Genomic DNA, 27,098 nt, shown 5'->3' with positions numbered 1-27,098 from the left:
TTTATTTTTGAGTGCAAGAGAAATAGTCTGTAATGTGAACGGGACAGAATCTATACAGCATGCAAGCAGGCCATTTAGCCCATCAGATTCACACTGCCCCTTCGAAGAAATTGCCACCCAGACCCATCCCCTACCCTACACCCCTACATTTCCCATGGCAAATCTGCCTAGCCGGCACATCCTTAGACAATCCACCTAACTTGCACATGTTTGCACTGTGGATGGAAACTGGATCACCCAGGAGAAACCCACGCCAACATGGCAAGATTGTTCAAACTCAAAACAGACAGTTGCCCGAAGGTAGAATTGAACCTGAATCCGTGGTACTGGGAGGCAGCAGTGCTAATCACTGAGTCACTATGTTGTTTATTTTTAAAAAGAGGAATGGTTTGTGGATGAGCTTAAAGCAGAGATGATGGTTTATGAATTGGCTGAACTCCTCTGTGGGTCAGCATTGAGCTGTGGGACTGCCTGCTGTTTTCTTCTTCACGCTGTTGCAGTTCTATAATTTTTCACAGTTTTGCCTCTTGTTCACTTTATGGCCAGAGTCCACCTATTCTTCTCTTTATTTAAAAGATGCTGGGAATATCAAGTAAGCTGAAAATGAAAAGGTGATGCAGGACTGTCTGAATTCATCCTCTTCCTCTAATGTCTGAAATAATCATTTCTAATTACAACAGCAGTTTATATTTAAGTACTAGTTTTAATATAGCAAAACATCCAATGAAATAGGAGTGAACCAGGCAGGAATTTTCCAATGCACACCATGAGATATTATGACAAATGATGAATAATCTGGTTAGAGAAGTTGGTGTTCAACAGAGTCTTGAAGGTAGAGAGATTGGTGGAAATGTGAAGAGATTTTGGGACTGAATTCCAGAGCTGGTTGCCGTACCAGTGCTGGAGTAATTATAATCAGAGATGTTCAAGAAAGTCAAATAAGATCAGCCAGAATATCTTATTGAGATTTTGGTGATGGGGAATACAGGGACAAAAAGGTATGAAGAAATGTGAATAGCAAGATACAAATTTGAATATTGAGTTGTTCTATATTGTGTGCAACTCAATGAGCAAGAATGGAGGTGATGAGAAAATGAATTTGGGTGAGAGTTCAAGCAGTAAAAAATTGGAAGATTGAAGACTGGAGGTAAGGGGACCAGCAACAGATCAACTAGGGCAGGGGAGACACTTGTGAATGTTAAGATGGTGAATGTAGGCAATTTTGCTGATGGAGTGGTGATGATCATTTTCTTTTTATTTCAGACTAAAAGGCATCACCTAATTCTCATTGATCAAAATGTTCTAAATGGGGTATTCTGCTGATTTTGCAACCCCCAATTTGATTAATATCTGGCTCCAGTTCAATGTATTCACGTTCAATTCCACTTTAGTGTCAATTTGTTCATTGATCTGAGTGTTTCTTGGGCCAGTAATCAAAACTGACTATGACTCTGCAGAAAATGCTAGATCGGCAACACCTGGGATATTGCGTTCAGAATGGACTCTTCATTGTTTGAAAGAAATGGGACACTGAATGCTGTGAGACACAGTGTGACCAAGAGAGTAATGTACACTGTATATAAAGATACACAGGAATTTGATTTCCATTTATTTTTCATTTTAAAGACACACAGTGAGAGTTCGGACACTGGATACAGAGAGACACAGTGTGACTCAGAGAGAAATAGGACACTGAATACAATGAAACAAGGTGTGAGCCACAGAGAGATAGCACAATATGTACAGTGAGACACGGTGTGACCCAGTGGGAAATAGAACACTGGATACAATGAAACAAGGTGTGATCCAGAAAGAGATAGGACACTGTATACAGTGAGACACAGTGTGACCCAGAGACTGGTGGAACACTGGATACAGCAAGACACAGTTTGACTTAGAGAAAGAAATGGTGGGGTACAGTGTGACCCAGAGACAGATGGAATGCTGGGTACAACGCCACAAAGTCTGGCCCAGAGAGACAGAGATGAAACACTGGGCACAGAGTGGACATATGAACATGCAAAATAGAATCAGAGTGAGACCATTCAACCCCTTGAGCTTGCCCAGCCATTCAATAAGACTTTGGCTGATCTTTTATGTTTTGAAATCCACATTCCCATCGACCCCAGTGATCTTTCATTCCCTTATCTGACAAGGGTTTATTTATCTCTGCCTCAAAACTATTCAATGGCCCAGCTTCTGAGGTAGAGAGTTTCAAAATCTCACGACTCTGTGGAATGAAATCTCCTCATCGCAGTCCAAAATGAGTAACCCGAGTGTTAAAAACCTAACCCCACTACTGCAGGACTTGTCTACAAGAGCTACCTCCTTTCCAGGTCTAACTTCAATTGAATCATTCCCCAACATTCAAATCTCCAGGAGAAAAGAAATCATCCTGTACAACCTATCCTCAGAAGACAACCCATTCATTCCACATATCAATCTAATAAACTTCCTCTGAATTACAAACATATTTACATCCTTTCTTAAATAACAAATGATATTCAAGATGTTATCTCACTGATATCTTGTATCACTGAAACATAATATGCTTACTTTTGCATACAATTTCTCCAATAACAAAGGTTAGGATTGTATTAGCCTTCTTCTTCATTATGCACTGTGCCTGAATACCATTTTTTTTCTTGCACATGTACTAAAACAACAAGACCTCTCTGCATCTCATAATTCCTCAGTCACTCACCCTTTAAGTAATTCTCTGCTTTCACATTCATCTGAACAAGGCGAAAGCTTCACAGTTTTCAACATTATACTGTACTTGTTTGATATTTGGTCACTCGACACATACATATCTGTCTGCAGACTCACCATATTTTGATCACAACCCTCTTCCTTTCCCAACTTTGTCAACTTAGCTACCATGTCTTTGATTCCCTATTGTCAGAAAGTTGAAAAAGTTAAAGCCACAGCACAGACCCTGAGGAACGTATACACTTAATAGCAAGGTCCTGGGGAGTGTTGCTGAACAAACAGACATTGAAGTGCAGGTTCACCATTCCTTGAAAGTGGAGTTATAGGTAGACAGGTTACTGAAGAAGGCATTTTGCATGCTTACATTTCTTGGTCAATATATTGACTATAGGAGTTGTGAGGTTATGTTGCAGCCGTACGGTATATTGGTTAGGCCACTTTTGGACTATTGCATTCAGTTCTGGTATCCCTGCTATAGGAAGGATGTTGTGAAATTTGAAAGGGTTCAGAAAAGATTTACAAGGGTTGGAGTGTTTGGCTAGAGAGAGACTGAATAATCTGGAGATATTTTCCTTCGAGCATCAATGGCTGAGGGGTGAGTTTATAGCAGTTTATAAGATCATGGGGGGCATACATAGGGTGAATAGCCAAAATATTTTCCCCATGATATTGAAGTCCAAAACTAGAGCATGGAAGGCGAGGGGGGAAAGATTTAGAAGGGAGCTAAGGGACCTAAGAGGCAACTTCTTCCACAAAGAAGGCAGTGTGAGTATGGAATGAGCTGTCAGACTAAATGGTGGAGGCTGGTACAATTACAACATTTAAAAGACATGTGGATGGGGACATGAATAGGAATAGTTCAGAGGAAAATGGACCAAATGCTGGTAAATGGACAAAATTAACTTAAAATATCTGGTCATCCAGGATGAGTTGGGCCAAGACATGGTCTGTTTCCATGCCATACCTCTCTATGACCATGACTATATAAATGCCAATCTGACAAGGACCCATATCCTCACTGAATGTTTTTTGCTAACCAGCCAATTTTATTTTCAATGTCGCCCCCTACGCCATGAGCTTTTATTTTCCACAATAACTTTTGATGCAACACACTATTATCTTGTATCTATAAAAAGCAATTTTACTCATTTATAGAAAGCCAATTAATTGTTTAGACATCATTTTCTTTCCACAAAATTATGTCAATCTTTCCTGATTACCTTGAGATTTTCTAAATGCACAGCTAGAGCCTCTTCAATAATTCTTCCCACAGTAGACATCAAGGTAACCATGGCCCATTTCTTGCTGCTTTGTGCTTTCCCCTCTTCTTGAATGGAGGGGCTACATTTGCCACTTTCCAGTCTGATGAAACCTTTCCTGAATCAAAGGAATTTTGGAAACTGAACATATCTACCAGCCCATTAGCCACCTATTTTGAGGCCTTAGGTTGAAGCCAATATGGACTCTGGAATTTATCATTCCATCGCTCAATTCTGCTTCCCTAATTACTGTAATTTCACTTGATTCCTTTCTCCCTTCCAATTCCAGCTTGAAAGATATTACTGGAGTGTTTTTGGATCCACCATAGTGAAATACAGGAGAAAAATATTTGTAGAATTCAGCTAACCTTTTCTTAATATCTGTTACTATCTCCTCAGTCTTGCTTCTTGGAGGATCAACACTCTTTTTACTGACACTTTTCCTTTTTATATACCAGTAGAAACTCTTGCTATTTGTTTTATTTAGAGTTCCTCGCCGAGGTTCCCTCTAAATTGGCTTCTACCTGATGTAACTTGTACTCACTTTCTACCATGTTTTATATTCTGAGCAATCATCTGAACCACCACTCATTATTACACAGTCATATCTCTAAATGGGCAGTATGGTGGCTCAGTGGTCAGCACTGCTGCCTCCCAGTGCCAGGGACCCCGGTTTGATTCCAGCTTTGGGTGAATTGCCTGTGTGGAGTTTGCAAGTTTTGCCCACGTCTGCGTGGGTTTCCTCTGGGTGCTCTGGTTTCCTCCCAGAGCCAAAAGATAGGCAGGCTAGGTGGATTGGCCATGCTGATTCACATTGGAGTGTCCACGGATGTACAGGCTATGTGAATTAGCCATGAGAAATGTAAGGTTACAGGGACTGGTTAGGGAGGTTGGTCTGAATGGAATGCTGTTCAGAGAAACTGCGTGCACAAGATGGGCCAAATAGTCCGATTTCACAGCAGAGGGATTCTTGTTAGGGTGCAGAAGGAGGCGATCCAGCCTACTATGCATGCACTGGATCTACTATCTAGTGCTGATCCCCTGCCTTTCTCCCTTCTCCCTGCATGCCATTGCTATCAAAAAAACTATCCAGTGCCCTGCTGAATGCCTCAATTGAACGTGCTTCCACCACATTTCAAAGCAGTGCATTCCACACCCTAACTACTCACCATGTGAGTTACTTTCTCAAGTCTGACACTTTCTCTGACTTCTTTAATTAACCATAGTTGGGGCTTCTTCCTGTATAACTTTTCATTATTTTAGGAATATGTTTATTCTGAGTATTCTGTCACATCTCCTTAAGCATATGCCACTGTAAATGTATTGATCTGCCATCTGCCATAGTTCACTTCAGCTTTCATGTTCAGACATTTGCCCTTCTTTGAGCTTGAAATACTAATTTTAAACCCAGCATTGTCCCTTTCAAACTGGATGCAAAATTCAATCATATTGTAATCGTAGCTACCGCGAGATGCCTTTACCCTGAGAAACTTAATTAATCCTGTTTCATAATACAATACCAACATAGAATAACCTGCTCTTTTTCAGAAAGTACTATTCTTAAAATCTGACTTGAAAGCATTCTCTGAGCTCCATATCTGGACTACTAATGTCAGTCTGATTTCTTTCCATTTGATTTGTCGACTGGAGCCACCCTTGATTACTTCCTTTTCTTTATTACAGGGACCGAATATATTTTCTTGTATTTATATTCCTATATTATGATGACTCAACAGCATCCTTTTGACTACTCCACACAGTGACTTACTTCTCCCAATGTTCCTCATCCCCTCATCTTGATCTGTTGGAGAAAAGTCTTTTTTTTCAACTTTTGTACAAATACCACTTGTGAAAATGATATTCCTCCAACCAAGTTACATCTCTCAGCTGCTATTTACATGTTGTCAGTAAGTCTTAGAGTCACAGAGATGTACAGCACGGAAGCAGATCCTTCGGTCCGACTCATCCATGCTGATTAGATATCCTATTTGCCAGCATTTGGCCCATATCCTCAAAATTTCCCACATGATCAATGCCCCCAGTGTGGTGGAAATTCTACAACTAAAGGAGCTGTCAGCTAGATGGAACTGGCATCTGTTCAATGCCAGTAGTAATATTGGGTTTCACCTGTGATGCTCCATAACACTCACCATTGATAAGCGCTGGACTCCAGGAGTCTGATGAGTAGGCTGAATGGGGAAAGGTATATTCCAGTCATGGATGGGGGGTTTTTAGTGAGTGGGGTGGGGTATGGGATTAGTTATCGCTGAGTGTGGGAAAGGCGGGTTAGATAGAAGGTGGGTATAGGGCTGGCTTTCAGTAGCCATCTAATATCAGGGGCAGCACGGTGGCTCAGTGGTTAGCACTGCAGCCTCACAGCGCCTGGGACCCGGATTCAATTCCAGCCTCGGGCGACTGTCTGTGTGGACTTTGCACATTATCCCTGAGTCTGCGTGGGTTTCCTCTGGTGCTCTGGTTTCCTCCCACAGTCCAAAGATGTGCAGGGTAGGTGGATTGGCCATGCAAAATTGCCCATCGTGTTCAGGGAGGTGTAGATTAGGTGGCTTAGAGGGGGATGGGTCTGGGTGGGATGCTCTGAGGTTCGCTGTGGACGTGTTGGGCTGAAGGGCCTGTTTCCACGCTGTAGGGATTTTAATTCTAAAAAAAATCAGGTCACTTGATGCTGAGTGCCTGTCAATGTGGTTTGCCCTGGGAGGGGTCTCCCAGATAAAAACAAGTCCTCCTCCCCAGCCCACAGCCACCATCTTTACCATTCTTCATCCACCCCAGTTCTCAACCCCACCTCCAGTTCTCCAACCAGTTGGAACCACACTCTTCACACAAAGTATATTCCACCTGTGTCTCATTGAACACAGTATCACAATTCACACTCTGTCTCAAATTCTGCATCACTGTATTCCTGTAACCCATCTTGTAAGTCACCCTTGTGTTTCAGTGTCCCATCTCGAGGCCACAACGTATCACACCACACCCAATAGCCCACATTTACCTGTCCGTTTTCGTGAAGAATGGGAGACTATTACAAATTCAGTTTAACCCCTGACCCAATAAATTTTCATGAGACCATGGGTAATTTATCCTGTTTGGACAAGCGGTGACTGGTGGAGTACTGCAGGGAGCAGTCCATGGGCCTCAGCTGTTCACAATATATATATTAATAATTTAGATGTGGGAACTAAATGTAATATCTCCAACATTGCAGCCGACACTAAGCTGAATTGTGAGGAGGATGCAGAGATGCTTCTGTGTAATTTGGACAAACTGAGTAATTGAGAAAATAGTATGGTAGATTCAGTATAATGGTGATAAATATAAGGTTCTCCACTTTGGTGGCAAAAGCAGAAAAGCGAATTATGAAATGAATGATAATAGATTTGGAAAGGGATGGTATTCTGAGACCTTATATGCCAATTGCTGAAAGTGAGCATGAGGTCTCAGCAAACAGGAAAGAATGGAAAGGGCATGCTGGCCTTCATAGTGAGAGGATTCAACTAGAGCAGCGGGAATACCCTGACACAACTATACAGGGCCTTAGAGAGAACATACTTCAGTATTGTTTGCAGATTTAGTCTCCTTATCTGAGGAAGGATTTTCAAACTATGGACGGAATGCAGCGAAAGTTTACTAGACTGATTCCTGGGATGGAATTATTTTCACTGCTGGATCTCATGGAAGACTATGAGATTCTAACAGAAGTAGACTGGGTAAAGACAAATGACCAGGAGTCCAGAAACAGGATACAGCGTAGACCATTTAGTCCTTATATAAGGGAATTTTCTTCATCCAGACAATCATGAGCTTGTGCAATTCTATACCATAAGAAAGCAGCTGAGCCCAAAACATTGGATGTTCTCATAGATGTTGGACGTAGGTCTTAGTGCTAAAGGGATCAAAGCTGGGGAGAAAGCTGAAACAGAATACTGAGCTGGATGATCAGCCATGATCATATTGGATGGCACAGCAGACCAAAAGGGCTGAATGGTCTACTGCAGCCTCTATTTTCCATGTTTCTGATTGAGTTCAGTAACAATCAGCCCAATTGAAATTATGCATATTCTAACCCATTGCTATCATCTCAGATTGCTGAGCAGTTTTCCCATTGTTGGGAATTAAATTTGGGCACTCAGTGGAAAGGAAGTCTCAAGGTCCATGATTCAATTCCTTGTCCCTTTCCTGAAGTTGGGAATTGCACTTGTCATTTTCGAATCTTCTGGAATTAGCACTGAATCTTCAGAGCACTGAGTAAATCTCCTTGAAACCATTCAGAATTGTTTGAGCCTTGTTTCACTGAACTCAGTACATGTGTTGCGAGGTTTGCTCAAATTGTCAACTTAAAGAGAGGATCATCGCTACTTCTGTCGAAACACAGTCTGTGACTTGCTCGGCTAAAGGTCTGACAGCCAATTATTTCTGAATCCCGGCACCAATTATAAAAATCCAAGTGAGTCGTGACAGCTGGTGAATGTTAATGTTGAATTTCTGGGTCTCATCTTTAAAAATAAAGACTTGCTTTTCCATCGAGCCTTTCACAACCTCACAATGTCCCAGCGCTATTCACAGCCAATTAAATGCTTTTCAAATTTGGTTGTGGTTGTAATGCAGGAGAAACAACAGACAGTTTAACTACAGCAAGATCCTCAAGCAGGTGAGATAGTAACGGGGTCCTCTCAGAATTATTCATTATCAATATCCATTCCTCTGTCAGATACTCAGACAGTCTACGAATGATGGAGACAATTCAGGCAATCATGCCGTGCATGCTTTTGACAGAGTTATCCAATTAGTCCCATCGTCCAAACCTTTCCCCATAACAGCAGTTTCAATTCCCTTTTAACGATATCTTTTCCCCTTTCAAGGGACATTATTTTAAGATGCTTCAAATATCACTTTGTACAGGCAACAGCTGGTTGGACTGTTTTTTTTTTGCCTGTTTAATGCTGTGCAGTACCACAATTTTTCCTCTGGTTTGAAGGAGCGTGTTTGAAGCAGGTTTGAAGAGCAGACGGATTGTCAGCCTGATCAAGCCAAACATTTGCTCAGTATTATCGCAGTCTGTTCTTCTGTGACTCAAGCTTTGATACTGAGATGGAACGTGGAGGGTCTGGAACAGACAGCAGGAAATTGATTGTATCTAAGGCCACAGACATATCTTCCATGATGCGCACCCTGACCAATACCTCACTCACTGACCACAGTCCCCAGTAAGCCAGGCTGCCTTTCAAACCTTAAAGCCTCTTTATTTCTGGATAGACCTCCCTCACTGCTCTGTTCCCACTGGGAATGTTTTGTTCACTTTTGCAGATTAGACGGGGAATTTTTCAAGCATTATTTATTGGCTGATGTGACAGCAACTGACTGATCTGAGACCTTGTCATCAGCGATAGATTTTTTTATCGACCAGTTTGAATCATGAAGAGTCTTTTTCCCTTCTCGTATCATTCTTTGTTTTTCATTTACTGTGATACTTACATACAATTTTAATGGCAAACACAGATATGGATACACAGGCAAAGTTCATTTCTCAATAGTGTGCAGCCAAGGCTTGGGGAAATAATTCAGAGTGTCACAAATAGTGTTGTACTGGGGGAGTGCTGTATTGTCACAGGGACGTACTTGGGAGGGTCACACTGTTGGAGGACCAGTATTGAGGGAGTGCCGGACTGTAAAAGAGTCTTTACTAAGGGAGTGCTGCACTATCACAGAGTCAGGACTGAAGGAGTACTACACTGTCAGTGGTTCAATACTGAGGGTGTTGAAAGTACTCCACAGAGAGCAGTATGCCATCACCAAGTCACCCTTTATTTAGAAATGGAGAATCCTTGACACTGATCCAGCTCTGTCAGATCCAGCTCTCAGAGTGAATAAGATGTTGACATTCCTGTGTATGTCTGTCAGCGAAGGCTCCTAATTGGACGAGATCAACAGCCGTAATCAGGGAACTCATATTCCCTGCTCATTTCCATCTGGCTGGCCTCATTACAAACAACATATACCTCCCACTCTGAGTTTGAGGATATAGACCAATTCTTTTCTTTGTAGCTCCTTCTGGGACATTTTAGCACCTGGTCAGGTTCCTCTGACATAGGCAGTGAGTAATATACAGTAGCTCACCTCCGGTACCCAGAGTGTCTCAAAAAATATACATTCTCCTCTTCAGATGGCAAAGGGGTTGAGGTGGCAATATCCCCTGTGTCCATCTCGGATTTGAGGTATCTTCAATGTTGATGGAGAAGGAGAACTCAGGGGTTCCGTAACAGTCAGAAGAGAGTTGAGGGGCAGGGCAAGTTTTTATCCCACACTGTTTTTGAGTTTATAGCTTTCATATTGTCCATGTACTTGTTCAGAACTCTCACAAATTTTATATGCACTGGACCTAAATTCATATTGACCAAACCTCTTACCCATGCAGGGCCATTCCCATGGTTCCCACACCAAACTTTGTCCTTTGTAGTAAACTGTCTCTCTTGCCAGTCTTGCGGAGTCTTGTGTCTGGCGTTGTAGCTCCTGATGCCATTTCACCCTTTCCCCTCAACCAGGTCCAGATCTAATCTGGTGCAGAGCCTTCACAACTCGACTGGAGCTATTCCTGTAGTTGCATGAGTGGTGGTGTGATAATCAAACAGAAACTTGGAAGGTTTGGTATCTAGAGAAATTGTAGGCTGCTTCTTCAAACCTGCCTTCAATGTTTGCACGACTCTTACTGACAGACCATTGGATGATGGATAGTAGGGAGCTGTCCTGGCATGACAAATACTATTCAACTTTAGGAAATACTCAAACTCCTTGCTGGTAAATGATGGCCTGTTATTTGTGACCAACTTTTCTCTGAACTTATGTATTGCAAAATATATTGTCATCCCTTGTTTGATGAATGAATGTCCTATCATGTCGAGTGGGCATGAACAATGTCTAAGAACATTGAGCCCATGAAAGGACCTGCACAATTGACATGTGACTGATTCCAGGGTTTAACTGGCCATTCCCATGAAGGTGGGGGAGCTGCTGGCTGTAAATTTTGTCCTCTTGTTGGCACTCTGGGCACTAGCCCATAAATGGGGCTATGTCAGCATCCACTCCTACGCATCAATCATGATTTTTCACCAATATCTTCATTTTGGAAACCCACTGGATGACCCTGGCGAAGTTTAGCCAGTATCCGATGGCAATCTTTGCTTCGGCCAATTACTCTTGTTCCCCAAAATAATATGCCATCCTGTATTGTAATCTGGTCACAGGAAAGCTTTCAGTTCTGTTTGTGACAGCCCTTTGGTTTCCCTTTGGTTTCATTTTTGCCAAGACTAGATCTTTCTGCATCCAAAGTCTCATATTGTCAGCTGTGACTGGAAGTGTGACCGAAAAATTTAAAACCATTACTAACTAATCCAGTGCAGTATCACTGGTGGTGTATCTGTCTGCAGGAGGCAGTTCAATGCATTTGCATTTGCTACATGGCTTCCTGGATGTGTTCTACCTTGTAACTGCATGCAATTAAGAGTTAGAGCCCACTGCTAAATTCAGCCTAAAGTCATGAGCAGCGCTGCCCTGTTCTTTCTAAATAGACCTAGCAGGGAACTGTGATCCATTATTACTACAAATTTACATCCGTAAAGGTTTCCAGATGCGCCACTTTCCTGGGTACCGTCCTAATAATTCCCTTACTCTAATTAGGTATGGCGCGACATTTTTGCAGGTTCAAGTCAGCATATCAGCAGCAAATACCATGGCTTTCCAGCCTGGATCCTGAAGAAAATTTTAGTGATGTGGCCAAGACATGGCTTTATTTTGGGGTTTTGTTGTGGGCTGACCTAAAGCCCCTCTGTTCAGGGTATGTCCTGAGTGAAGCTATGCAATTGCCTTCACCTACGTGGTGTTCCCCAAGCTCGGTCAGACTGACACTTTCATCAGAATATACTGAACCCTTAGGCTCTACTTGCTGCCTTTTCTCATGACAATGCCAGTTGTAGTATCCATTTGAAGTCCACAAGGGCTTCAGATAGTATGTGCTTTTGCATGGTTACATCATTAATTCAATGAAGAAATCAATCTCTTAGCAGCTCATCCAGGGTTAAACCAAAGTCACATGCCTGTGCGAGTTCTGTTAACCAAATCAAAAGTCTCAATATAGATTTCTATGATTCTTGATTTACCAAGTAAAACCAATAGAGTCTCAGAATTAGGGGAGGCTTGGGGTCATAATATTCCATAGCTAAATCTGAAATGTTTTAGTATCGAGTGCCTCAGGGAAAGATATGCTCCTAATAACCAAAAAAGCTGCAGGTTCATAAGCTGCCAGGAGAATTACTCATTGCTTTTCATCTGCCCAAATATCTTTGCCTGGAAGAACAAGGTATTCTTTCCACAAACTGTGTCCGGTCTTCATTGGTAGGATCAAATGAGTCAAGCTTCCCAAAAGAAGGCATGATGCCAGAAATGCTTAACCCTAACTCAAAGATGACTGTTGTAAGTAAATTTCTTCAGGAGTGTGTTTTTATTTCTCATCTCCACTGAAATAACTCTGCAGAGACCAGTATTCCTTCATCAAGTAGCCATCTATTCACAGCTAGAAGCTCCTTGGCACTGATACAGCTCACTCAGAGCCAGCTAAAAGAAAGAATAGAATGTCTCACACTTCTGTTTATATCTGTCAGCTAGGGCTCCCTGATTAGACCAGATTAATAACTCCAACTAGGGCACTCATATTCTATGAAGTCCACCTGGGTGACCTCATAACAATCACTCCATGAGTGTGGCATTGTCAGAGGGTCAGTACTGAGGGAGAGCAGAACTGTCAGAACATCAATATGGGGTGGGTGCTGCACTTTTGAAGGGAGTGCTGCTCTGTCTGAGGGGCAGCACTGAGGAAATGCTGCACTGTCAGTGGGTCAGTACTGAGGGAGTACTGCATTGTCAGAGAAGTGTACTGATGCTCTACTATAACAATAATCTACATCCCAGTGTAGTAAAGCAGGTGAGTCATGGCCATTTTTGAAATTCTGTCAATTTTGTATGATCCCACTCGACTCAAGCATGACAAATGTAGCCCCATTATTTAGAAAAGGACAGAACTGGAAAACTGGGAAGTACAGACCAGTTAGCAGAGCATCAATAACAGAGAAATTGATGGCATCTATAACAAACGATGAGAAAACAGTATGTGTAGAAAATGCCAATGGGATTTTAGAAAATCAAGAAGGCATTATCAAGAGGAAATCATGTATGAGAGTCCATGTGGAAGCTTTTGAGGGTGTAACCTGAGAGAAACCTGGGTTTCAATGGATAGCTAGATTCACAGAAAGGTCTAGATAGAGCCCATTCAATAGGTCAATAACCAAATTTAAAATGTAATGCATTGGTTGTAACCGCGGTTACAGGCAATTACTCACTAACAAGTATGAATGTTTAAACTTCCAGGAAATTATGTTTCCTTAGTCATGGGTTTGGTGGGTCCTTGTCTGGCTGATGAGCCCAATCCTAGTGCTGCATTTCAGCATCTGGTGATAACGTACTTGTGTGGATTGAGACTTGGTGAGCAGGCAGGAAGAAAGGAGTGTGAATGAATGGATCTTTCTCGATTTGAAGCTGCTAAGTGGCGGTGTCACAGTGACGACATTTTAATGTGTGTACCTGTAATATATGTATGCTGTCTCGGTGGCTAGCACTGCTGTCTCACAGAGCCATGGACTGAGGTTCGATTCCAGCCTCAGGTGACAGTCTGTTGGAGTTTGCACATTCTCCTCATGTCTGTGTGGGTTTCCTGTGGGTGCTCTGGTTTCCTTCTGCAGTCCAAAGATGTGCAGGTTAGGTGGACTGGCAATGCTAAATTGCTCATAGTTTCAGGGACGTGCAAGATAGGTGGATTAGCCATGGGAAATGAAGCATTATCAAGATAGCACAGGACGTGTGAGTCTGGCTGGGATGGCCTTTGGAAGGTTGGTGTGGGCTTGATGGGTCAAATGGCCTGTGCCAACACTGCAGGGGTTTGATGATTCTATTATACATACATATGTAAATGATTTGGATATGCAAATCAAATGTATTATTTCCAAGTTGCTAACAACACAAAACTGGGCCTGACAGGAGATGGTAAGGTGTGTAAAGATGGTTCGTAGTGATTGCCACAAGTTGTTGAGTGGGCAAATAGTGGCAGGTAACTATGAGATGGATGAATGAAAAGTGGCCCACTTTGGTTGGAAAACAGAACTGCAGAATATGATGAATTGAGAAATATCGATGTACAAAGTGGCCTGGTGCCTTTACACAGAAGGTACTCAAAACAAATATATGGGTGCAGCAAGCAGGTGGGAAAGCAAGTTGTATTTTGCCCTTCATGATGAGAGAGTTTATGTACAGGACCAACAATGTCTTACTGCAGCTGTACAAGTCCTTGGTGAAACCACACTTCTAGGATTAGGTACTAAATAAAAACCAAAATAATTGTGGATGCTGTAAATCAGAAATTGCTAGAAAAGCTCAGCAGTTCTGGCAACGTCTGTGGCAAGAAATCAGAGTTGACATGTCTGGTCCAGTTCTGAGAAAGGGTCACTCAACCCTAACCATTAAGTCTGATTCCTCCCCACAATGCTGCCAGATCCACTGAGCTTTTCTAGCAATTTCTGTTTCCATTTCCCATATGATTGTATGCCAATTTGATCCAAGAAAAGATTTTTTTTGCCACAGACGGTTCAACAGACTGATTGCTGAAATGGAATGACTGTCATATGAAGATAGATTGGATTGATTGGGCCAGTATTCACTAGATTTTATCAGATTGAGAGGCTATCCCATTGGAATGCTTAAATTGTGATCAGACTGGACAGACTGGATGCAATACAAGTGTTCCCCCAGGCTGCAAATGGCAGTGGAGGCCAAGTCACTGCATTTCATTTAAGAAAGAAATTAGGCGGATTTCTAGCCATGAAAGGGGTGAAAGAGATCAAGGGTCCAGGGAGAGAGAGTGCGATGTTGCAATAGATGATCAGCCATGTTGAATTGTGGAGAGGGCCGAAAGGCCTACATCTGCTCCTATTTCCAATGTTTCTAAAATGCATGATTTAAACATTATCAAATTAGTTTCCGGGAGGTTGTTATGCAGAAACTGGCTGGTTTGTTTTCTACATTGCAACAGTATTCAAAAATACTGCACAGGCTGTGAAGTGCTTTGAGACATGCTGAGATGCTGAAAAACACAAGAAAAATCAACAATTTCTCTCTCACGTTCTTTTATTGCCGCATGACTCCTATTCCACTTTCCATCTGCCATTTCCTTTCTCATTCTGTAATCTTCCCCTTTCTTTTCTCTTTCTGTCTTTCATGCTTTCTTTCTCCCACGTTTTTCATTCCCTCATTCCTCAAAAGCACTCTTTGTTTACTTTTGTTGATGGATTTTATTCCTTGTCATGAACTTCATTTGTATTTGCCACCCACGCATCCCAACTGCTCCCCCATGCTTTACCAATGGAGCAGAAATTGCACTGAGATTAGTGTTTCTTTCCAACTAGTCTCAGGCTGTCCGAGCCCATGCTCACAGTTGTGAATATCAAAGGAGCTGATCCACTGGGAGAGATTAGTTTGGGAAGAGTGCCCTTTACAGGAGTCATTTAATAAAAAGAGGTTACCCATTGGGAAAGCAGGTTTATAAGCTGGAAGTCCAGTGTTTAATGAAAGGTCTACTAGGACTGATCTTACACAGCGTCCAGATAATAATGTAAGATTTAAACGACTGCTTAGAGGGGATATACTGAATATTCTCATCTTTCTCCAGTCTGCTTTTGGATCTGAAATGTCCATCTGGTCTTCTCATTCCTATAATATTTAGACACAAATATCAGGCTCAGAGCTCTGGGTTTCATTAACTTGAACAAACATTCATATCTGTCAGCTCACATTCCTAATAATTAAATTCCAGCACATGGGATCCCATCAATCTCCCTGACAAAATGTTGACATAAAGGCTCTTACCAACAGTAAAATCATTCTCAGGACATGAGCTCCCACGGCATTTACACCCCCTGTCCGTAGTTAACCTGAGAAGGTGTTGCTTGGCTTCTGTCTTGAAGCACTGTAATGGGTTTAATATAATGGTATCTCTTAGTGGACCATTTCAAAAGGTAGTTAAGGAACAACCATATTGATGCAGAGTGGCTTTATGTATATAGTGTTAGGAACCAAATGAAACACCCTCAAAATATTCAGAAGATAGGCTAGACACTAACTTTTTCTTGTTTTTAAATGTAAATGCAAGTTGTTGCATTCCAGAAGTGATTCATTTGGTCAAACTACCGGATTTAAAGCAGAACGCATTTTATTCATCCACTTTGGTTAAAATACAACAAAACAAAGAAGTAATTGGCATATCATAACTCTATTGGGAAACTTAACAGAATAATAGATACAGTAACTGTTACTAATTAACTGTTCCAATATAGCAACATGCCATAAACACACCCTTCGGAAAACACAGCTACAGAAAACAGCTTGTCTCTCGTGCAAATCCAGGAGCAGGAAGAAAGCCTCCAGCTTTCAGTTGTAACTGAGAGACGGGAAGAAATTAGCTTTCACTTCTTCAAGATCCCAACAGCAACTGCTGAAAGCTACAAACTAAAAATTCAGGTTCTGTGAGATTTTGACCACACTCATTCAGGCAGCTTCTATTGTTCTGACTTTAAAAAAAACCTTCAGCCTTACGAGCTGTTTATGCTAGTTGCTCTGGTAGACTGCTCATCATATCTATCTCTTCACAGGGCAAAGAAAAGAAACCTCTTAAAGCCACAGAAATGTCACAATAAATCATAGAGTCATACAGCATGGAAACAGACTCTAAGGTCCAACGAGTCCACGCTTACTATGTTCCCAAACTAAAATAGCGTCATCTGCGTTTACTTGGCCCAAATGTCTTTTAAACATTGTAACTGTACTTGCATCTACTACTTCTTCTGGCAGTTCATTTCACACATGTACCACCCTCTGTATAAAACAGCTGCTCCTCATTTCTTTTTTAAATCTTTCTTCTCTCTCATTAAAAACACGCAGCTAGTTTTGAACTCCTCAGCCCCAGGGTAAAAACACTTGCCAAGTTTGATCCTTATCTATACCCCTCATGACTTTATAAACTCAATGAGGTCACCCCCTCAATCTCCTATGCTCCAGTGCAAAAAGTCCAGTCTATTTCCAGTCTATTTTTATATCAAAAATGGTTCATTCCCAACAAGGTACTGGTAAATCTTTTCTGAACCCTCTCTAGTTTGGTAATGGGTGCCCAGAACTACACACAGTACTCCAAAAGAGGCCTCACTAACGTCCCATGCAACCTCAACATGATGTCCCAACTCCTGTACTCAAAGATCTTAGCAATGAAGGCAAGCATGCCCCTTCTTAACTACGCTATTGAACTGTTATGCAAATTCCAAAAGAATTATGTAACTAAACCCCTAGGTCTCTCTGTTCTACAACACTACCCTGGGGCCTACCATTAATTGTATAGTTCATGTCATTGTTTGTATTACCAAAATGCAATATCTCGCATTTATCCAAATTAAACACCATCTGCTGTTCCTCAGCCCATTGACCCAACTGATCATGATCTCTTTCTAATCTTAGTTAACCTTCTTCGCTCTCCAAGGTACCATCAATTTTGGTGTCATTGAAAAACTTACTAACCATGCATCCTATATTCTCATATATAATAGTGTGAAATAAATTCCAATGTGAATTTTGAAACTCAGTGTCAATTGAAAGATGGCTGTAGTTAATCATCTCTGAACTATGCAGGGGACCTGTCAAAAAATAAAGCATTAGATCATATTTCTGTCACTGAGAGTCAGGCCAGAGAAAATGTCACACTGATAGGTTTGTGTTTTTGCCTGGCAAAATAAAGGCTGTCACAAGGAGGTTTTCTTTCCTAAAGGACTGAGTGCACCATTCGGGAATCGACAGGCGTTTACAGATTTTTAAAACTGAGATGGAACTGCGAACCTACCCAAGTGGCATTTGAACTGCAGTTTTCTGCATGATTGATCCAGCAACAATCTCACACATACTCTTCTGCTCTATCCAACTGGTTTACACTGACTTTGTCTCAATGCAGTGAAGCTTTGTCAAGCACAGGCTGGAGAGGTTGAGATGGGGTAATAAACTGAAGGATTTTGATCAGGTAGATTTGGAGATGATGTTCCTGTTTGTGAAAGTGGTCACAGCTAGGATAATAGAAGATAGCCACCCATAAATGCAACAGAAAATTATGACAAAACTATTTTCCCAGAGAGTGATGACAATGTGAAACTCAGTACCGGCAGAGTGATAGAGGGTTACAATTACAATTAACAAGCATCTAGTTACACACATGGAGGAGAAATGAAGAAAGGATTTACTTACATGATCAGATGAGGGCATTGAGAGGACTGTTTGGGGGAGATTTGCGTGGAACATGAATGCCACCATTGGCCAATTGGGCCAAATGGTCTGTTTCTATCCCGTAAACTTACTGTCATTCTAGATGTCATGTAGATTTCAGAAATAACAAGGCCCTGATTTCTGTTTCTGGTAGGATGCACAGATAGCTCCTGTAAAAACAGCCTCCCAAGCTCCCCATTTTCAGTCCAGTGCTCAGGCTAAATTGGAAATCGAGTTAATTGATGCAGAAAGGGCTGAGGAGGCTGCCAGTTACTGAGCAGAACTGGGCATAAAATTGCAGGATAAATCTTGAACATTGCCAAGTAAAAAAATGCACATTTTGTTCAGACTTTGTCTTTATCTTGCGAACATTATGACATTTTGCAAGAAATCCATTTCAAAGGCAAAACTAAAAATTATACTGCATGAGAGGAATGTTTTTTCATTGGGCAGAGAAAAAACCTTTGATTCGTTGAAGAAATTAATGACCATTGACATTTTAGATTTAGGCTTGTTGAAATTTTAAATCAGAGTGGTGAGTCTGGTTGGCCTAGGCATTCCCCTGAGAAATGAGTTCTAAACTGATTGCCAGTTTCACACACAGAATTATCCATCAAATGCTGTCCAATTGCATCATCAGTTCCAATATTGGACACTGTGTTGAAAGATTTGCAAGCACAGGCTAGTCAGCATGGTCAGGGCCTTGATTGTTGAACAGCCCATGAGAAGTGGTAATCAAAGAAAATGAACTGCGAATGTTGCAAATCAGAAACAAAAACAGAAATTGCTGGAAAAGATCAGCAGGTCTGGCAGCGTCTGTGGAGGGAAAGCAAAGTTAATGTTTCAGGTCCAGGGACCCCAGAACATAAAGAAGGATCTCTGGTACAGAGACATGAATTCTGCTTTGTCTCCACTGATGTTGTCAGACCTGCTGAGATTTTCCATGACAAATGTGGCATGGTGGCTCTGTAGATGGCACTGCTGCCTCACAGCACCTGGGACATGGGTTCAATTCCACGCTTGGGAGACTATCTGTGTGGAGTTTGCACATTCTCCCTGTATCTGTGTGGATCCCTTCTGGGTGCTCAGGCTTCCTCCCACAGTACAAAGAGGTGCCAGTTAGGTGGGCCTGGCTGTGCTAAATTGCCTATAGCATTCAGGGGTGTACAGGTCACATGGGTTAGCCATGGGAAGTGCAGAGTTATGGGAGGTGCCTCCACCAACCATCCCCTGACCCCGCTGACCCAAGCCTTGTAGAGCCTCCCTCCTTTGGTCACCTCACCCACTCTCGACTTGAGTGGCTCATTGTCAGTCTTTTCCTGTGAAATAATTTGGAACATGTGACTTTATCTGAGGAGTTGCATGAGTTAGCTCATAAAGGGGCCAGATATCCTGCTGCTGGGAAGTGACAAGGTTCTGTGGGATTGAACTTTATGGAGGATTTAACGTGTCTTTAAATAATCCACTGGTGAACATCATTAGCCAGGGTTATAAACGGGGCTGACAGCACAGTTTGGTAGTTTAGTTACTGAAATGGATGGAATCTATGTCACAAGACACATTCTAAGTCCAAGATAACACGGCTGGACTGATAACCAAGTTCTATACCCATGAAGGTGCCCTTAACACTTAGCTTGGGTTCATTTGGTACTACAAGTAACCGTATTATATTGTTGTGTATTTTTAAAATCTTCCTTTCTGCTCTGATTTTACAACATCACCTTGATGACTTGTTATGATCTCTCTCCCCTAATTAGTTTGTATAATTTTGGATGACCTGTTACTTCGGCATGCAACTCTTGTGCCTATCACGTTATGCCAGGCATTTGGTTTGCCTCCGGCACCATCTCTTTTTAAATTTTTTGTAATTATCTCAATTATTGCCTCAATTAATCAGATCATGGGTCATCCCCTCACTTGCTTTTCACTTTTGACACTTTACTCACACTGCCTGACACTTTGGATCACCTGCAGAGACTTGATATTCAACCTGTCAACACTCCACTTGCACTATTTGTTTGATATTTTGATCTCTCTGCCAATAAATGCTGTGCTTCTGTTCACTTCAGCTGATGAAGGAGCAGCACTTTGAAATCTTGTGATTTCAAATAAACCTGTTGGGCAATAACCTGGTGTCATGTGACTTCTAACCAAGATAACAGCATTTTAAGCTTTGAGTGGATTGTTACGAGGATGGGGGGAAACAAACTGTCATGTTAAATGCTTCAAACTGACAAGAACAGCCTCTGGAATGTATAATCCATCTAATTAAACTTCTTCCTTTCCCAAGTTGATAAAGACTCATGCACAGCAGAAAGCCAAGCACAATCAGAGGAGCAGGAAGGCTGATGCTCTGGGCCTAGACCCTTCTTCAGAAATGGAAGAAGGGAAGGGGGATCTGAAATAAATAGTGAGAGACAGAGAGTTGAATAAAAGATGGATAGAGGAGAAGATAGGTGGAGAGGAAATGGACTGTTCAAAGAGGCGGGGATGGAGCCAGTAAAGGTGAGTGTAGGTTGGGAGATAGGTCAGTCCAGGGAGGATGGACAGGTCAAGGGGCGGGATGAGGTTAATAGGTAGGAGATGGGGGTGGGGCATGAGGTGGGAGGAGGGGATAGGTGGGAGGAAGGGCAGGATAGGGAGGCGGGGACGGGCTGGCTGGTTTTGGGATGTGATAGATGAATGGGAGATTTTGAAGCTTGTGAAGTCCACATTGATACCATTGGGCTGCAGGGATATGAGGTGCTGTTCCTGCAACTTCAGGTAGCACCATTGTGGCACTGCAGGAGTCCCAGGATGGACATGTCATCTGCGGATTGGGAGGCAGAGTTGAAATGGTTCGTGACTGGGAGGTGCAGTTGTTTATTGCGAACCGAGCGTAGGTGTTTGGCAAAGCGGTCTCCAAGCCTCCGCTTGGTTCCCCCGATGTAGAGGAGGCCACAACGGGTACCGCGGATGCAGTATACCACATTGGCAGATGTGCATCTGCTGGATGTGGAAAGTCTTCTTGGGGCCTGGGATGGGGGTGAGGGGGGAGGTGTAGGGGCAGGTTGCAGGGAAAAGTGCCGGGTGAGGTGGGGCTGGAGGGGAGTGTGGAGCGGACAAGGGAGTCACAGAGAGAGTGGTCCCTCTGGAAAGCAGATCAGGGTGGGGAGGGAAATGTCATTGGTGGTGGGGTCGGATTGCAGATGGCGGAAGTGTCAGAGGATGATGCGTTGGATCCGGAGGTTGGTGATGTAGTACGTGAGGACGAAGAGAGGTATTGCGGGGAGGGGGAGTGAGGGATGAGTTGCGGGAAATGCGGGAGACATGGTCAAGGGCGTTCTTGAACACTGCGGGGTGAAGTTGCGGTCATTGAAGAACGGGGGCATCTGGAATGCAGGGGAGTGGAATGCCTCATCCTGGGAGCAGATGCAGTGGAGGAAAAGGAATTGGGAATAGGGGATGGAATTTTTGCAGAAAGGTGGGTGGACGGAGGTGTATTCTAGGTAGCTGTGGGAGTGAGTAGGCTTGAAATGGATATTGGTTTCTAGGTGTTGCTGGAGATGGAGACAGAGAGGACCTTTGACAGAGAATTTTGATCACCATCCTAACGTTGCCTTATGTGATTCAGTGTCAATATTTTGTTGGATTTGTTGTCCGATGAAGCACCTTTGGATGTTTCATCAGGTTTTAGGTGCAATAGAACCTGTCGAGAAGCACACAGACACAGAATTTATAGGCAGAGAGACATCAAGGGCAGACAGATCAAAAGACCCTAGTTTTTAGGAAGTGTCCGATAGCGAGAGATGAAGGGACAGGGTGGGAGAGGTCTAATGTGGGACTATAGCGATTCAGCCTCAGGCAACTGAGGGTACAACCACCAGAGGTTGGAGTGGTTAAAATGAGAGGCCTGAAGTGGAGGTATGTTGAGATCTCGGAGGATTGTAGGGCTGAGGGAGATGAAAGAAAGGGAAAGATGAGGCTATTGAAGGATTTTATAAACAAGGACAAAAAAGATTCTAAGCTGGGGTATTTCCAGACCGAGACCCAATGAGCACAAGAGGTGCTGAGGACCAGGGCATGCAATAAGTTAGAATACAGGCCATTGAGATGATAAGTGTTCCTGAATTGTTTCAGGGGAGTGTTGGTATAGTTGATTCTGAAGGTGCCAAGATGGATGTTAACTGATAAGGCAATGAGAAACAAGAAATCTTAGAGAGAAATGTGCTCATATGGGGCTGAGAATAAGAAAGATCTCTCGGGGTTGTTGGAATGAAGCACTCTCTCTGTGTATCATTTCACACCTGCTGCGGTTTCACACTGAAGTTGCAACAGTTATGGGCCCTCAAGATTCTGTGGTCTTTTGCTGGAACGTGAGCAGTTAATGACGTACCAAGGAGACAGCAATTCTGGAGCCAAAAAGCAGTACTGTTCAAGTCTTGAGTCAAACTTTACACAGTTCTAGGATTGGGTGACTACGATTCACTCGATTCGATTAGCATGGTGAATTAAAAGTAACCTATTTCATTAGGCAGCTTTTGTTAATGCCTTTCGTCAATGCGGTGACAATTGTAGATTCATTTATCTTAATTCTCTCTCTGTTCATTGTCAAGCTTCCTATCATTCATGTCAAAGTCACTTTCCCTGATATTAAGGCAGTTTTGACCAGGTTTGCCTTCAAGGCATCTCAGCGAAACTGGAACTATGATTGCTGGAATTATCTACTTTATAGAGGGTGGCACGGTGGCTCAGTGGTTAGAACTGCTGCCTCAAGTGCCAGGGACGTGCGTTCAATTCCACCCTCAGGTGACTGTCTGTGGAGTTTGCACGTTCTCCCTGTGTCTGTGTGGGTTTTGTCCGGGTGCTCTGATTTCTTCCCACAGTCCAAAGATGTGCAGGCTAAATATGTTGTCCATGCTAAATTGCCTGCAGGGTTCAGGGATGTGTAGATTAGATTGGCTACAGGAGACTGGGTGTGGGTGGGATGGCGTAAGGTTCGGTGTGGACTTGTTGGGCTAAAGGGCCTGTTTCGCCACTGTAGGGATTCTACGATCCTAACGTACTGATTTTACCCTGACAGGATGAGTGGTGTGATCTTTCAGCAAAGGAGGTTGGTCTGATTTGGGATTCTAAGATGGCAGCGACAAGGTACAAAGTTGTTCAGCAATGTACCCATTATGCTCCTGCTGACTTGGCCGTCTGCATTCTTCTTTCATATTTTTGATTTGTTTCTTAATTTCTCTTCTGTATCAAAGTTCGCCTTCTCTTCTGCGGCTGTGGAGGAGGGCGGTTGAGAACCTGCTATGGGGGCAGCAGCGTGGTGAATCCTGATGTCCGTCCCTCATGGCCATAGCGGCCGTGGCTTTATCGAAGGCTTCATTGTTGGTGGAACAAAAACACAAGTTGCTTTCATCAGAACAGTCCTGAGGAAGGGTCACCGGATCTGAAGCGTTAGCTCTGATTTCTCTTCGCGGACGCTGCTGGACCTGCTGAGCTTTTCCAGCAACTTCAGATTTTGTTCCTGATTTACAGTGTCCGCAGCGACTATGGTTTTCATCGTTGGTGGGTCTGATCCATTTCTCCTGGCAGTGATGCAGCAGTTTCAGCGGTGGCTACTGTAATAGCAGCACGGTGGTTCCAGTTCATGTCTTGTGGTTATGACGGCAATGTAGCAGCTTCGGACAGTGACTGAAGTGGCAATGGCTTGAGCAATGGCTTCAGCATTGGTGACTTGCATTCCGGTCCGTCCCTCCTTGCCATGGAAGCGATGCAATGGCTTTGGCAGCGGCAGAGTGGTGGGTCCAGTCAGGAAATTCCTGCCTCAAGGGCAGCTTCACTGGTGATGTCCCGTAGCCACTCCACAAACCCAGGAGCCGTGGAGGGAACAAAAGACGAGCTTTGTTCCAACTTTGTCTCAATTATTTCTTCTTCCAATTTCTGTAATTAAAATGCCGCTGAATTGTGGTGAGTTGTGCATATCTCACTGTGTTTGCATAAATACAAGTAACAGTGAATTGCAATTGCTATTCCCGTTCAGCATTGCCGACGTTGGGGAGAGTCAGAAATCACGCGACACCAGTTTATAGTTCAACAGGTTTATTTGAAACCACAAACTTTCAGCGCACAGCTGCTTTATCAGGTGAAGTGACAGAGATGGACACAGACACAGAATTTATAGGCAGATAGGCATCAAATGCAGAGAGATCAAAATAGCATACAAATGTTGTGAACCAAATAATAAGTCTTTGCTGGTGATCCGAAGTGTTAGACGGTGTGATTAAAGTGTCAACAGCTGAATCACAAGCAAACAAATAACCTATAATCTGATTAAATGAGACAGAGAGATAATTACAGAACATTAAAAATAAGGTGACACTGGAAACAAACCAACTTGACTGGAATAATATAAAAACTGAAAGAACTGAGGATGCTGCAAATCAGAAACACAAACAGGAAGTTGCTGGAAAAGCTCAGAAGCCCGACAGCATCTGTGAAGAGAAACCAAAGTCACTGCCTTGGGTCTGGCAACCCCCCTCCAGAAGGGAGACCCTCCTGGTTATGAGGAAGGGTCACCAGAAACAAAATGCCAACCTCAACCTCTCCACCATATGATGCCAGACTCACCTAGCCCCTCCAGCAACTCCTGTCCCTGTGACCAGAATAACATGATAGGCATAACTGTCACCTGACCAAAGTCATTAATAATCCAAAACTGTACAAACTAATTAAGGTAGAAAGATCATAGTAATTTATCCAGCTGATGGTGACAAAACAGGACAGAAAGGAAGGTTTTACAGATACAGAATAGTGTGGTGGGGTCATATTAGCTTGACATGAACCCAAACTCACAGTTGAGACAATCTTCATGGGTACAGAACTTGGCGATCAGTTTCTGCTTGGTGATCCTGTGTTGTTGCACATCTGGAAGGCCGCCTTGGAGGACACTCACCCAAAGATCGGAGGCTGAATAGCCTTGACCGTTGAGGTGTTCCCCGACTTGGAGGGAACATTCCTGTCTGATGATTGTTTCATGGTGTCCATTCATCTGTTGTAGCATCTGCATGGTCTCGCCTTTACCCCATGCCTTGGGTCATCCTTGTCTGCAGCATATGGGATAGACAGCATTGACTAAGCCACATGAATATTTGCTGCGTACATGGTGGGTGGTGTTCAAATGTGTGATGGTAGTATCCATGTTGATGATGTGACATGTCTTGCACAGCAGTGTTTTGTGGTGTTGTGGTCCAATGTTCTCCTGAAGGCTGTGAAGGATGGTCTGTTTAAGGTTTGGCAGTTGTTTGAAGGCAAGAAGTGGGGGCATAGGGATGATCTTGGTGAGATGCTCATCATCATCGACACATGTTGAAGGCCATGAAGATCATTACGTAGCTAGGGAGAGTTTCAGTCCCCAGGAATGGTTGCAGCCAATCTGAAAATACCAAGCAGCAACACTCCCCTCCCGGTCTACTCCTTTGACCAGCGCACTGTAACTGCAGCTTGTCCCATTGACAGGATTAGCAACAGCAAGTACCCATCAACAGTATTTCATTACACTCCCTTCTGAACCTAAACGTACAAGATCCCTTCTGAGACACAAGCTAACCCAAATCTTAATCACAGAATCAAAGAACGAGATAGTACAATGGGCAGCACGGTGGTTCAGTGAACAGCAATGGTGTCTCACTGTGTCAGGGACCCAGGTTCAATTCCAACCTCAGGCAACTGTCTTTGTGGAGTTTGCACATTCTCCATGTGTCTGCATGGCTTTCCTCTGGGTGCTCTAGTTTCCGGCCACAGTCCAGAGATGCACAGGTTAGTTGGATTGGCCATGCTATAGTGGCCAGGGATACGCAGGTTCAATGGATATTAACCGTGGGAAATGCAGGGTCCTAGGGATTGGGTGGGATGCTCTTTGGAATGTCAGTGTGGGTGCAATGGGCTGAATGGCCTTGTTACAGGTTGTAGGGATTCCATGAAGACCACTCAGCCCACAATTTTTGTTCTCTTTGAAAGACCTATTGCATTAGTCCTTCTATCCATGTGATTTCCCCAGATGATTGCAGTCTTTTTAGAAAATATCATTTGGTTCCCAAATCCTTCGCTGCTTTATAACTCATGTCTGTAAATATTTTAGTGATGTGAAGCTATTTTTAGTCAGACAGTGAACATCATTCTTCAGCACAACAGTGATATAATTATCCAGCTGTCTGACTGGCCTGCACAGAGTGCAGTGTGATGGAGCGCTGACAGATTTATTAAAAACTTCTCCTAGAGATTATTAAAGTTTGTGGGTATTCCTTATTTCAAAATAGCTGGAAGGGTGTTTCACTCTGTATCTACTCTGTGCTGTAGTGTCCTGGGTGTTCCTATTCAGGATAGTGTTGAGCGAGTCATTTTCTTGGTTCAAAAATGTGGAAAGAGTTTTACTCTGCAGCTAACCATGCTGTATCTATACTGGGGTATTTGAATTGGGCAGTATAAATGGAGCTTTACTTTGTACCTACCTCTGTGCTAAACCTCTCCCGTGACTACTTGGTGTAGACAGTGTAGAGAGAGCATTACTCTGTATTCAACCCTGTAGTGAACCTGCCCTGGGATCATTTGATGGGAATAGTGTAGAGAGTATTTTATTCCATATCTACCCGTCCTAGGAATATTTGATGGGGGCAATGTAGAGTTAGTTTCACTCTTAATCATACCCTATGCTGTACCCATTCCAGGAGTATTGATAGAGGC

The 27,098-nt window shown here is 43.0% G+C and overlaps 1 protein-coding gene across 3 annotated transcripts in view; it reads left to right on the top strand.

The window, feature by feature from the left end:
* Positions 1–27,098, top strand: part of LOC125446286 (netrin-G1-like) — a 63,944-nt gene that overhangs the window by 13,506 nt on the left and 23,340 nt on the right. The window lies entirely within an intron of this gene.

Source organism: Stegostoma tigrinum, chromosome 34 (assembly GCF_030684315.1).
Source record: "Stegostoma tigrinum isolate sSteTig4 chromosome 34, sSteTig4.hap1, whole genome shotgun sequence".
Lineage (NCBI taxonomy): Eukaryota > Metazoa > Chordata > Chondrichthyes > Orectolobiformes > Stegostomatidae > Stegostoma > Stegostoma tigrinum.
This window is presented reverse-complemented; position numbering and strand designations above follow the sequence as displayed.